Genomic DNA, 15265 nt, shown 5'->3' with positions numbered 1-15265 from the left:
AGATAAGTTAACAAAATTATATTCCAATTGCAATTGAAAAACTCCAGGCAAAGGACTGGATAGTTGGATAGTGGACGATTCTGGAGTTTCTTGAGCTCTGTCTGAGAAGTATATAGAACATCCTGCAGGGCAGTCATAATCCAAGGGGCCATTTTACCCGTTGCTTTTTTATGGCTCACCCTTCGGAGTAAGAGATGTGTCTGCAAAGAAGCACAAGCCATATCTTTATTCTCATTTTACATTCATTAAGCTGACAAGGCTGATGTAGGAACTGTTATATTGCAACAGTTGCTCACTGTATGGGAAGAGGATTCACAGGGCTTATGATCCTTTTGTCTGGGCAACTGCAACAAAGTGAATTCAATGAAGTTCAGAATTAGAGCAAAAATGTGCAGTAAATGATATCATCAGTTTCATCTCTGTAATAGTTTCAGAATATAATAAAACATTAAAACAATTATGATCTAGATTGTTAGAATGTTGACACCTAAACTAATCTGTATTTTTACAGCTTTTATCACAGTATCTGAAATATTTGCTTCTACCATTTGTGTTGAGTATAGAAAAAATTGTATGTGACTCCACAAAAGAAGCAGTATTCTGGTGGTTAGATATTAATGATCTTTTAGCATCTGTAGCTTAAGCATTTAACTTATTAAGAATTTATTGAGGTTATGCCCTTGGTTGCTGATTGGAGTGAGCTGTGAAAAACATTGTACAGTGTTCTATTGTATTCTGAGATTTTCTTCCTGTCAGCTCTTCCTCAGAGGACAGTGTTTAACATAATAACTTTTACAACAGAAGTTTCCAGAGCCTGAACTCTGGAAACATAGCCTATTTTGGACTTGCATGTTTTTTGTTTGCTTTATTTTTTAACTTGACTTGGGCGATCTTTTGGTTGGGAATGAGATTTTCAGATGCAAAATGCTACCTATGTAATAATACAAACATATGCTGTGCTGCGCTACATTAGCAAGAGTGCAGTCAATAGGTCCAAAGATAGGATTGTTCCCCTCCATTCAGCTGAACATCACTAAAGGATGTTAAGCAGAGGCCACCAAGATAATCAGCAATCTGGAAAACTTGTCTTGTGATGAGAATCTGAGACAATTGGGTTTGTTCAGCTTGGAGAACAGGAGGTAAAGGGAAGGTCTTGTCTGCAGTTACCTAATCTGCAGTTACCTAATAAAAGGGCAGAGAAAAAATGGAGTCAGACTTTTCTCAAAGATGTGCAGTGGTAGAATGAAAGGCAAAAGAATCAGGGTACAAAGTGGGAAAATCCGGTTAGATTAAAGGAAAACTATTTTCACCATGAATGTGGTCAAACATTCAAACCAATTTCCCAAAGATGCTCTGGAATCTACATCCCTGGGGACATTCAGAATCGAACTAGGCGTTGCTTGGGGCAAACTCTTCTAGGTGGATGTACTCTGAGCAGGAGGTTGGACAGGGTGAGCTCAATAGGCTACTTTCAATCAAAATTACTCTTTGACTGATTTTTTTTCTTCTCATCAAACCTGTCAGAAATGTATTCAACATCTAAAAAAGTAGTTGTGTGGGGGAGGCTTTTCATTTGACAATTCTTTTTACTGATTGTTCAGGCACAGATACTCGATACTCATACAAATTGGCCAATATTTGCCATTGTGGAAAAAAAAACAGTAAGATGAGAGAAAAAAGCCAGACAAACACTGGTGAAGGTTGTCCAGACCTCAGAACTCTCTCAGAGAAACTCAAGAAATAAACTCTCTTAAATTATCCTTGTAGGAATGGGTGTCAGTGGAAATGAATGCTACATTTGCTACAAATGATAGCATCTTAATCTACGCACTTTGTATTTCCTCAACTCTCTTCCCTATCGTATTTCAACTGTCAAACTCCAAAGTCAAAAAGTTAACAGCTTTGCAGATGAACTTCTGCTTTCCCATTCCTAACTGCAATTGCTTCTGACAGCCTGCGTTTGCCTATCTCTGAGATTCACAGAGATTTATTTCCATCTTGGCACTGAGGACTGGCATCAGGCTATTAAACATACCAGGACGCAGTGAGTGAATACCTATCAATAACCTGAAGACACTTGGGGTCTTAAGAGCCTTTAGGGACTTGTGCAGGTAAGGAGATACCTCAGTGATACCTCAGATACCTCTGGCAGCTATTGCAACAGCCTTATGAACTGAAGATTTAGGAGGTTTACTTACTGCGTTGTTTCTGGTTCTACTGATAGAAATTCTCTGTAATGGAAAAGGGTATTGGATACGGTGCTTATGAAATTAAATGTAGAGAATTAATGGTCACTAAAGTATTATTTTCTGTCACTGTTCGTACCATCGAGAACGCAACACTTCTCCAAAGAACGTCAGACCACAAAACAGGATTTTTTGTTAATACCTTAAAACTTTGTATTATTAAATCCAGAGATGTATATCTTATGTATGATGATCATTTGTCACCTTATGTGGCAAATCAAACAAAGTTTAATACTTTTTAACAACAATTTTTTCTATAAAATATGAGTCTTTGCAAAGTAGCAATGGTGATTTTTTGACAGAAAGTGTAAAAGATCTTCTATAGCCTTTTATGAGCTCTCTTATATTAACAAAGTTTAGTATAGACCTATTCTGCCTTCTCAGGACAGTTTTATTACACTGCAATGCATTCTTCAGTGCTTTGCTGGAAAAGAAACTGCTATGGTTGGTGTGCAGCCCCTGCATAAGATGAAAGTAGTAAGTTCTTCCCTCCAAATGGCAAAGAGATGTGTCAAAATTCTGCATAATCTCAAAATGGTGGCCTCCAGTCTCCCATTTCTACCATACTTAAATGTTTTGACAAGTTGTGGTAAAGGTACAAAGCACTGATAGTGTTCTGTTACAGAGGTAAAAAAAGGTTAGTTTGACGGGTCTTGAAAGCACTAACGTAAAAGTATGTGGCAAATCCATTCTGTAGTCAAAGCAAGGGGGAATAGGGGGGATAACTTGTTATTAATGAAGCATTTACTGTTATTTCAGAAATAACCAGCATTGGTCACAGAAATAGAAGGAAGGTGGTTTCTTTAAGGTACTTAATCTCTGAGGGGAGAAACATGGAGACTGTGCTGAATAAAATTTGGACAGTGTTGGTATTTGGTTTTGTTTTTTTTTAGTTACCATGCCTACAGATACAATAATTAGCTATTGACCAAAGCAAGAGCTTGATGCAAAGACGGAATGTCCTTAAAATGCCCTGTACTAACAAATGAGTTATTGAGTCACCTGAAGTAGCTGGTAAAAAGTGCGGATCTGATATTTGTTAGTTAGTACTCTAAATGACTTTACGCATAAAACCCCAAAAGAAAACTAAGAATCAATTAGTGAGTATATGTGTGCCATCCTATATACTATGACAGGCAAACTGTTGGAAGCTGAAAGTGTTTTGTAACTCCCTTTCAGCATGGTTGGGCTTCTTTCTCAAATCTTTGGACAGTTAGCTGATGGTGACCCTGCTCTTCAATTTATCATTTTCCCTGCAAGAAAAGAACGAGAGAGAATAATGGTTTCCCATTCATTCTCTTTAAGCGAATCAGATTTCTGGAGCTCACTTTTTTTGTTGTTGTTGTTTGTTTGTTTGTTTGTTTGCTTTTGTATTCTTGAGAAGAGGCTTGCCATTATCATGGAGCTTACTTTGCAGTTGGAAAGAGTCAAAAAGCATCAGCGTTTTTAAAGCTCAGTGAAGCTTTTCTTTTATGATATGTTTTCTTTAATAATATTCCAACAAGTTGATCAGCACATTGAAGGTACATACGCGTATGTATGTAGATGTATGGCTAGGCATACTGCTTATAAATTAAGAAAGAAAAAACAAACAACAAACAGCTAAGAACTCACAGTAGCTATCCCACAGGTGAGAGGGTGAATTTTTAGGGCCATTGAACACCGTAAATGTGTTCATTGTATCAGTGCTTCAGAAATACCCATTCTAAATGACTTTGTGTTGATCCACTGTGAAAATTCATTGTGCTCAATTGCCCTCAAAATTTCTCATTTCTCATCTGTGATGTTGCAGTCTGCTGACTGCACACTGGACTGCTGTACAAAGCATGCAGGCACCCTGCTGCAGCGTCTTAAAATACTTTATATTGCCTTCAAGCTTTCCGTGTATTACTTAATAACTGAATAGAACTGTGTCTAAGGCTTGCATCTATGAGACTTTCAAAGATGTGAATACATTTCACAGTGAATTTGTAAGTTAAGAGGCATGTGCACACAACAATTTTTGTGTGTGTCACAAATCATATGCATCTAACAGAGAAAGGTGGGAAATGGAAATTTGGCTATAATTTTTAATCATAACTTTGATTCAGAGAAATCAAAACCACTCTCATATCATTTCAATTCTATTCATGAATTTAGGGGGAAAAATAAAAGAAATAACCACTGACATAAATAACTTTCTTTGTCATGACTGGCAAGAAGTTGAGTCATAAAATGATTGTGTGTCTTTTTTTTCCCCACATTTTTTCTCACTGAAAACAAGATTTGTTTTTTTGTGTGTGTGTGTTTGTTTGCTTGTGTTTCAGCTTTAAAAAGGGGCATTTTAGTATGTTTTTGATGTGGCTTAAAAATGCTCCTTTAATTTACTATATTGTCTGATTTTTTATAAACACCTATGTACATCATCCGTTAAAGTTTAGGAGAAATAAATGCTTTTTTTGGAATAAAGAATGAGTGAAATTTAAAGATTTTTCCACGATAGGTATAGAGCTGTCTCATTTGGTCCTTCTTGTGTTAAAAAAGTTTGGTTATGGCCTGTAGATGCTCTCAAGTATTAGAAAAATTATATCATTATAAAAACTTGATTGGATTGGCAGAAACATTGGCCAAGGAAGGTGAGATAGTCAGATAGTGAGAACTTTGCATTCAAATTAGATATGGCAGAAAGTGTCTTGAGAACTGCAAAGTTGCAAATTTAAAAGAAATGCTGTTTCTTGTTCACCTTTTAATTTTATGCTTTTAAGTTGAAAAGACAAAATCTTGTCTGTAATGTAGATGTTGGACACCTCTGTCCTAAAAATTGGGGCAGGAGATACTTAATCATTTTAGAAGAGTGTTTCTTCTATTTAATATGAACTTTAATTATGTAGTTGTATTAAAATTTGGCAGGAGCAATGGTTCATTTTTGACTTGCTGTGGAGGGGAATACCTCCTTAAGCATTATACAAACCACTGCTCCAGGAATGATTGTGAGTCAACTGGAGAATGCCAAGATGCCAAGGTCAGGCTGCCTCACTCAGAGTCAACTAAGCATGTGAACTCCCTAGTAACTATTTAATTCATATTTCACTACAAATTTAGAACTGTATTATTTACAGCCTTCAGGTTTTTAATCTTTACCACCAAAAATGGGGACAAATATAAATAAGGTGTTTTTTTGTTTGTTTGTTTGTTTTGTTTTGTAATTAACTATCAGGACAGTCCATTTGCTTTCCATCCCCAGTCTGCTCTGGTATTTGTTTTTCATAAAGATTATATGTAAACAGGTGAAAGTTGTCTTCTAGGGACATAAATATCAGAACATCAGTCTTTTTTTTTTTTCCTAGAAAAACAGTATTTGAAAGCACATTGCCTTTCTAGCCTTGAATGTTAAGTATACAGCAAATTATAATCTTGGCAAACATATAAAGCACTTTTGTGTCCCTGTATGTCTGTACATTCATCTCTGGCTTCCAGTAATAATGTTCCGCGTGGCAAAGAAGTACTAACTCATAAATGATGGTATAAAATGTCATAATTCATCTGTTCTTCATGTTTAAGGAAAAAAAATAGTATTCTAAGCCAGAAAATATTGTCTGATTCGATTTTATATAATAATAGTGTTCTTTTGAAGATCTTGAGAGCAGAAAGGTCTCCTTCATTTTAGTGATACTTTTTGTATTTAAATCCATAAAATGAATAGTCGTTCTTATAAATAAAATAAAATATCAGAAATATTTTCTTCTGACTAGACTTGTGAAAGCTGGGTTTTGTCTAAAATATTTGCTGACTTCAGTCATCCATTTCTTGTGGAAAAAAAAAAAAAAACAGCATAATCTCAGCAGCTCCCTCAAGAGAAGACAAGGGCCAGCTCAAGTCTATTGTGTAGACTCAACTGTTCAATACTCATCATCTTTATTCTTTTTATTCTTATGCCTCAAAGTAGTTTTAAAATGGCAAAAGATAATAGGAATAGTTGTATGAGAGTGGTATCACTGGCACCTATGACCATATCTATAGAAAAAGAGCTTTTCTTGTAATATAGCTTTAATTTTCTTTTACTTAGCTTTACTGTATGTCTTCAGCATCATTACTGTTTTTATGATCCCAGTTATTTCAAAAACATTCCCTTTCACAGTAAAATATTATATTTATGTAGTCTTTGAATTTATACTTTTACATAGTTACAATTGCTTCTTTTGTTTCAATATATTGCATTTTCATTGCAATTACATTCTGTTTCATAATTTAATCACTTCTAATCTAAATAAGTACAGGAAATCTATGCTTAGATGTGCAAGTCTGCTGAGAAAGTGAAAGGTAACCCAATTCTCGTCCATACAATTTTTTACTTATTTGCTACATATCTGAGGACTAGGTTTGTTGGGATGTCTTGCAGAAAATAGCATTAATGTCCAGTTTGGTTGAGGACTTGCAATAAATGAACAGAATTAATAAAGCTATTAAACAACTGTCTCTGATGACCTCTTTCTGTATGTACTGTGGCTGGTTTAATTTTTAGGTGGTCCTATGTGAAGCCAGGAGTTGGACTCGATGGTCCTTGTGGGTCCCTTCCATCTCAGGATATTCTATGCTTCTATGAACTATTCTAAGCCACTTCCAAATACAGACAGTTGAGAACAGCTTATCTCTCACTGGTTTTGCTGCATCTTATGGAGTATCTGGGTATTTTCCATTACAAGCTAATATGCATTTAAATTTGTCTAGCATATTTTCCAATGTCTGCAAAATCTAGGTGGAAAATAATGCTTTGTTACAAGCTCCGTTATCAGCCCTCTCTAAGTACATTATTTCATTTTCCATTTGTCTAGGTTTGGGAATATTTGCATCTGAACAAGATAGCCTTTTTGCCAAGTTAAAAATTATTATTTTAGAGATGAAAGGTTTGTTAAAGTATGCCCTTATCTGGAATATTTTTAAATGAATTGATATGTGAGGAATAGTTTTGTGAAATGTTCTGGATGAGCCTCTACAGCTCGAAGTTAAATTATTAGTATTAAAAACCAGCTCGTCTAAAGTAAACCTGGAAATCGTTTCAGGCTTTTATTAACTTTTGAAAAATGTGGAATTTGAATGAAAGAGAACTAGTATAGAAAAGAATTTTCTGTATTTTCCAGTATCCCTTGGAAAATAAGCTCTGCTATTTAAGTCCTGCTAAAATTACGTTGATTTTGTGTGGAGACTTTTAGTTGGTTTTATGGTGACATGAATTCACTTTACTGTTACAGCTTGCTAATACAGACAGGGTTATAAATCTAAAACATACTTTCACAACTTTTCCTCATAGATCATTGTTGATGGTTCATATTTGATTCTATAATATCAAAGATTTTGCCTGAGAAAAGTAAGACTTCTCCACACTTTTTTTTTTTTTTGAATCCTTTGAAAACATTAAAATTCACTTAACATTTACCAAATTTCACTAGGAGTCAAACGAACTCTGGCTTCCGTTAAGTGAATAATGTTAGCATTTCTGCCTCGGCCTTTTCCATAAGCAGCTGAACACCTTTTCTCATTTTTCTTATCCACTCTTTGTGACAAAACATTCCAACCCACAGCTCAAACAACTGTTATTAAGGAGGCACAGACCCAACGGGAGTGCTGAGCCCCTTGGATGTTGATACGCGAGGCGCTCTGTACTACAGCGGGGCAGCAGAGCTGTTGGCCTGCCTCGCAAAGTGTGACAACCCTGCAGAGGATGCAGGCACTCCTGAAGCACCTCTCTTCAAACCTTAGCTGAGTAAAGAAAATAGAAACTGCTTCCTTTAACCCAGCAGCCTGTGAGATATATTAGCAGAGAGGCTGCTCAGACATCTTGCAGTGGGGCTGCAGAGCAGCATCCTCCAGGAGGGGGGTTTGGGCAGGCTGCTAAGGAGAGTCATTTCCCTAGCTGTCCCAGTTCAATTTGTTGCCAAACTGATTTAAGCCTCTAATACTGAGTTAAATGTGCTAAAGTGCTGCAGGTGTTGTTTGTCTAGAAATTTCATCTTCTACTATATTGCAGTGGGTGGCCAGCTACTCGGAGAGGGAAGCTGTGTGTGTACTGACTCCTCTACTCTTCCCTGTGCGCTTTGCTCTATGCTCTATGCTGGACCTGCTTAGAGTTTTGGGTATTAACTCTTGAGAACAAACGAGCAATATTCCAGATTGTAACTGCCAAAAGAAGCAAGCAGTTGAAGAATATTTCAAAAGAAGTTGTCTTGTGACTTTTCATAGCTTTGAATGAGTTTTTTTTTTTTTGTAATTTGTCTAAATTTGGGGGGGTTCTTTTCTCAATGTAGTCTACTGTAGTCGTCTGTCTTTAAGTTTTGTGTGTTTGTTTGTTTTTCCTTGTAAAACAACACACGGAATCTGATTCAGATATAAAACAGCATTTAGGCTATATTCTTGGTTGTTTGTGGGCTTAGTTTTATGCGGGCTAGTTTTGTGTAGACTTTAAAAAATATCCTGATATATTTACTCTATTTGTGCTTTCTGAATATTATTGCATGTCACATATAGAAAGTTTATAGAAACAAATCCCAATGCATTTCTTATATGTAAGTGTTGTGGGTTAACCCTGGTTGGCAGCTAAGCCACACTCCATACAGTAAGGTTTATTTCTAAGGATCTTATATACGCTGTGGTAACTGATGTGAAACAAACCTAAGAAGAGTAACCTTAACCCACAGGTGCAAAATTGTTTGTGCTTCTTTTTAATGGAGTGAGTTGACATTACCCTTTTTCACCATCATTTCACCGCCCATTTGTTGATGGAGAACAGAGTGCTGATTTTGTTCTGTGGTTTCTTCCTTTACAGTCAGTAGTAAATACCGTGCTCCCTTCTCTTTATAGGCCAGGGCAAAAGTCACATAAAGGATATCATTTCTTCTTGTAACAAAGATCTAATTATTTAGTGTAAAATGTTTGCTCATCATGTCTTGCTGCATGGCTGAACACTCAGGATGCTGATATGAATAGTTAATCCACTGAAATAGCACAAGTTGTTATTGTCTGAGGCATTGCTTGTTGTCAGCAGGAAGGATCCAGCAAGTGCCTCACCAACATCCGCAGGGAGCCGCAGGGAGCTCGTTAAGCTCCATGATGTTTGTTGCTGTTAATTTAATATGTCATTGCTTACAAGACTGGCCCAAAGTCCACGCTGCAGTTTAGGGAGAAATAGTGACAGGATATAACATTCTTTCCATGTTTGGTAGAGGTTTTCTTCCACCCGTGAATTTCAAGTTATTTGAAGATTAAATGCAAAGTAGCTTCATATTACAGATTTGCAGTTTGCTTTCATTCCTTAAATTAGAATGCCATAAATTGCAGCTACACATGGCACTACCTTTACATGTCCTAGCTGCCTTGTCGATTGGGTGGCCTTTTACCAGGAACAAATGGATTGAAACCTGGGTTTTATGTGAGAGTTAGGAGCAGGCCACGCGTCCCTGCCAGCTGTCCCACCTTTCGTTCTGTAAGGCGAGCGACCTGCATTAGCCTTGTCTCTGGTGCAGTAACCCAACACCTCCTTCTTTCATGTTGAGGGGAGGATTTCTGATGCATCTGCTGCTTAGCATAAACATGGAAAAGTGAAAAAATCTTACTCAAAAAGGATCCTTGTGCTATGAAGGCTTTTATTGCTTAGCCATAAAATATGACAACTTCTTTAAAACTTAAACTTAACTTTAAACCACTTTAATGGAACTTTTTCTATCAGAGATTGATATTATATATGAAGGTAGCCAGGAGAAACCTATTCACATGTTGATCTATTGAGTTCTCAGGAGAAATTAAATAAATAATAAATTGTACAGACATGATAAATTTGGAGGAAGCCTTTAATCAATTATTAATTGATTATTCACATGAGCACAACACTTGTAAAGATCAAAACCTAATTTTGACAACATATGCAAAGTTTTCCTTTTGAATTTAATAATATATTCTCAATCTGTTGTTCATTAAGGTGAACATCTGTGAATTCATTAATTTTCCTCCAAGCTTGCTGCACCATAAACTTCATTTCTTTAACAAATTTTCCAAAGAATAATCCCATTACAAGCTTAGTTTATAATACATACAATGACAGCTTCGTTAGCGTGCTTATCTTTCTTTTGGTCTAATAAGTCTTTGCAACAAAATCTATTCCAAGGTGATATAGGGCAATAAGACCAGGAAGAGTGTATAAATCTGATTGAGGAAACTGACTGCACAGTTTGAGATTTTACCTGAGCTCATAGAAACGAAACGGTAGATTTTCTAAACTGTTGTGATTCTTAGCTGTAAATTTCTATTTGCAAGGAACAGAAAATGTAAATTTTATCCAGCATGGTATTTATCTTATGTCAAAAAACAACAACAAAAAAAACCACCTCTGTTTTAAATTCCCTCTTTTGCTAATTTTACATTACTATTTAATAGAAATTATTGTAGTTCTTGATTAAATTTCAAAGCATAGTGGGAAGGAGAAGGAAGAAATGAGCTCATGATTCCACCTTGGTTTTGAACTTTTAAAAGAATATTTGTTAGTAAAACTGTACTCAAAGACAATATCTATAGGTGTTTCTGTAGACACTTTCCAGGTGACATAGACACTCTTCCCACTTACTGAGTACAACTGTAATTGAAATCTGCATGTTTAACCCTTTCAGGCATGTATATAGATAGCTGCCTCTTCATTGGCATTTTTCACAAAGCTGATGGTAAATGAAATACTGATGTTTCAGAGAAGATGAGTTTCACACTGTATTAATATGACCAGTCCACATTAGGATAGCACTGAGCAGAATTTGCAGCTGTAGAAGATCGTCATTGTGCTCCTATGTTTAATGGAATAATTTAGGCATAGAGACAGAAAGAAGTCTATGCTAAAACGAGTACAAGCACTTTTAAGTAGAAAACCTGTAGCTAATTTTCAGTCCTGTAATTGAATTTGCAGGATAGCACATAAATAAAGCTAGGCTTTTTTAAAAGTTGGATGCTTTCCACTACATAACAATGTTTTTTCCCAAGTATTTTCCAACATACTGAGCAATTATGTCACCATGCTGCATGCCTGGAAACTTCACCCATGAAGCTGCCTATGCAGTGTTGCATCAGGGGAGCTTCAGAAATACAGGCCAGTTGACTGCTAATAATTGACAGCCTGCTCAATATGAGTTGTTAATTTGTGATTTGCTGTAGCACGCTCAGGCATCAGTGCATGGTCTCTGCTGTGTCACATCCTAAAATGAGGTGCAAAGCTGCTTCTTCAAAGGCTTTTTGATTATCTTTATGTCTTGCTCCCACTGAAAGTTAGAGCAATTCTTAAGAGGTTCAGTTCCACGCCCAAGCTTTGAACAGTTTCAAAAGAAATTCAAATGAAAGAGGATTATGTTATGAAATACACAACATTCTTTATATCTTTCTCTGATGTTGTTGGATTACTTGCATTTAGTAATTAAGCAAAAGATTTTGCAAGTTACCAAGTAAAGTGGTGTTAGAAAGTTGACGTAATGACATCTGTGAGATTAAGCAGTCTTGTCCTTGAACTGTAGTACTTCACAAATGTGTATTAGATTATGTATATTTGAGATGCAATCTTACGAAATACTGCGTTCTCTCAACCTTTTTTTAAAGTCAATGGAAGCCAAATCACCTGGGTTGAAGCAGAGAACATCGAGCTCATTGCAAGATTAAGACTTCACTATAACTTATGCTCTTAACATTTTAGATAATCAATTGATCCCTTTTGAACAGATAGTACCTGTAATAATGCCACATTTCTACATCATCTGAAGTCAATTAAAATGCTTCTATTATAGCTATATTTTAATCAAGACTTACTGGGAAATGGAAGTGAAGAATTCTGCTTTTCTTAATAGTACCACTTACAAAAAGAAAAGCTGACTGGAAAATCAAATGAATTATGTTCTTTATACATCCTTTAAATGTCCACTTTCTCCCAAAAAAATGAATTTAAATTACCTCTATCGTAAAGAAGAAAGTATTTCAAAGTCATGAGAAAACATAAATGGATCTTTCTGGACTTTGCACATGGAGAATTCAAGTGTAATTCATTAAACCTTATTCTATAAATAGGAACCCAGCAAAATACAGGCTGTCATTAATAGATGGTAAGTTGACATCTAAGTTTAATATCTTCCAGTCCTGTCTACTTACAGGGCTTAAATTAGAGGGCATGCATTTCTTTATAAAGTAAGATGTGGAAGAAACAAAGTTTTATATACAGAACTGCATGGAACTGAATACACTATAATTTTTTTTTCTCACTCTTCCAGTCTGAAAACTAGGCTGGTTTATATATATAACCACTCTGTACTCTGCTATTCAGAGTCAGCAGCAAATACCTGCCTTCAGAATCTCATTCTGAGTAGAAATAATAGGCTGTTGTATTATTTCCGAACTGTCCAGTATTAGTATTACTGTGTACTCCTTCGTTAAATTTTGAAGGGTTTCAGGGGCACTGTTAAGAATCATTTGCTAGTTTTTGGTAAAACATAATTGTGTAGTTAAAAATCACAGTCTTAAATTGTGGTTTAACCCTACAGGCAGCTCACCACCATACTGCTGTTTGCTCACTCTCCCCAAGTCAGATGAGGGAGAGAATTGGAAAAAGGGCAAAACTCATGGGTTGAGATAAAGACAGTTTTATAAGACAGAAAAGGAAAGGAAAATAATAATTATATTTTTTTTCAGCGAGAAGCTGAAAAGCCCCTGACTGTGTATAAGCACTGCTCTGCGACTACTAAAAACATCAGTGTGTTATCAGCATTACTATTCTCCTAAATCCGAAACACAACACCATACCAGCCACTCTGAAGAAAATTAACTCTTACCACTTGACACTTGCCAACTGAGTCATCTCACAAAACATGATCTCACATACTTGTTCAAAGAAAATAGTTTATTGCATGTTTACTCTAGAGGTGTGGGGATTATCATGGACATTAAAATTTATTTTGAAAATCTAAAGAAATAATAAAAATGTAAATCTACAGTTCCTCTGACACTGTCATTTACATTTTGTACTTCTGTGGAGGGTAAACTCATGAGCTTATTTAATTAGGAAAACAAAGGCTGATTTGCTATTTACCGCATGTTAAGAATGGAAAAGAAGATACTGCATTGGCAATGAATCTATTGGTCCTGTGACAGATTTGAGATTAAGTTCTTACACTTCCATGACATTTTGAAGTAGACCATTTTTGTGGAGGAAAGAGAGAGGAAAAGGAAAGGTCATGTCTCTCTTATCAGGCAATCATAGTCTCCTGTAAAATAGAAATGTCTGTTTAATGTCAGTGAACAGCCCAGATGGAGATTCATGTTGGAGCAAAACATCTACACTTTATCTTACACCTTAAAGTTTATACTACTTAAACCTTGTGATAACAGAATCCTAAGTTGTTTTCAGATGGGATTCCTCTAGCATTACACCATAATCCTTCATTCATGCAGACCACCTTTTTTGTGTTCTCCTCCAAAATTAGTCTCTCTTGACTCCTGACAAAACAATCCTTTGTATCACACAAATATCTAAATACACTAAAAGACTCGTTGAGGCCAGACTCATGTTACTACAATAAAGTATTTCACAATTTTTGCCCAGAGTGGATTTTGCAAGTTCTTTTTCCTTCCTGGCAGAATGTATAGCCTGAAAAGCCAAGCAAATCATTGACCAAAGTGATTAAGAGCAGTAGTGGTGCTTATAAGGCAAAAAGGAAGGGATGGTAAATAAAAGCATATTACCTACATAAAGTTTGACTTCATAATTCCTTTGAGCTCTGTATAAGGAACAACTTCATTTCTGTACTGCTTTTTGGTTTATTTAATTTCTCTCCTCTGTCTTGTGAATCTATTTCTGCCAGGTATATTTACCTAAATAATTTATTTCAATAAATTATTGTTTTAAAGCTTTCCTTTACCTATAAAACAAGATTCTGTTCTTCTTTTTAACCTTTACAGGCTATATAAAAATGGAAAAAAAATACTGTTGGCAGTCATGATAGTTTAATTATAGTAATAAGAGCAATAGCTTTTACTTCATTGCTCAGTGGAGTTATGCTCCTGAACATAACTCCACACCTCAGCTTTAAAAAAAAATGGATTTAAATGCAGTCTACCTTGAGGTTAAATGTATGTATGTGCATTTAAATGTTTTGTACACATGAGGGCTTGGAATAAAAATGGGTGAAATTGGACCACCTGTAAATTAATATGCTTGAAGGAAGGCTTGATATTTCTATAAACTAGAATAAAATCATTTTAGAATGTATCTTTTCTTTTTTCTTTTCTGTGCCTTTGTGTGCATGTGTTGTTTTTTAATTAGCTATGTAACTTTTTTTTCTTACTGTGCCCTTTTACATAAGGAATATCCTTCAAAGAAAAAATACACTTTTTTAATAGCTAACACTTTTACGTTATTTCTGGCAATAATTGGTGAATATTATTTAATAAGTAATGATTGAAATGACTCTTTCACAGAAATTACCTATTAAGGAATTTCAGAAGTGATGGGAAAATATAATGCATTCCATATTCATGCAGTTTGATTTAATACAATACTTAATGTAAAATATGACATTAATTGCTTATAAATAGTTTCTTATTCTCTAGATGCAATTTTTTTAAATCCTGTACTATCAGAAATAATGACCTGGCATTATGCTTTAATCAGTCAATGTCTTTGTTAATATTAGGTATGTTGGAAAAGCAGGAACCATTGAAAAATATGGAAGCTTTGATTATTTAGTCAAACAGAGGATTCCAAATCTACTGGAGTCTGACATCCTTAAGTAGGTGAGGTCCAAACTTGTTTTTTGTGAATATTTTGATAGCTAAGATTGCAAGAAAAATAAATATAAGCAATTAGTTTGTTAGCGTTTTATTCTCTTATTCCCTTTTTCCTGCCCTGTCCCTTTCTTCTACCCCCCCACCCCACCGCACCCCCTTTAAATTTTCTCCTGTTTCTTCTACTTTTCTCCAGTAGCTTCATGTCACAGCTTACTCTACTTTTGGCCTATGGTAATAGTTTTTGT

General features: G+C 35.5%; 1 protein-coding gene across 17 annotated transcripts in view; it reads left to right on the top strand.

The window, feature by feature from the left end:
- Positions 1 to 15265, top strand: part of PCDH11X (protocadherin 11 X-linked) — a 490740-nt gene that overhangs the window by 302956 nt on the left and 172519 nt on the right. For 2 of the 17 annotated variants that reach the window (XR_014572099.1, XR_014572100.1), the window contains exon 6: positions 14927 to 15026. The exons of 14 other annotated variants lie outside the window; for them this stretch is intronic. The gene's annotated coding sequence lies outside the window, so the exon portion shown is untranslated. The remainder of the gene's footprint in view (positions 1 to 14926; positions 15027 to 15265) is intronic. One more of the 17 variants, XR_014572101.1, reaches the window with a different exon arrangement.

Source organism: Anser anser, assembly GCF_964211835.1.
Source record: "Anser anser genome assembly, chromosome: 13".
NCBI classification, from domain to species: domain Eukaryota; kingdom Metazoa; phylum Chordata; class Aves; order Anseriformes; family Anatidae; genus Anser; species Anser anser.
The sequence above is the reverse complement of the archived record's forward strand: the minus strand, read 5'-3'. Positions and strand labels throughout refer to the sequence as shown.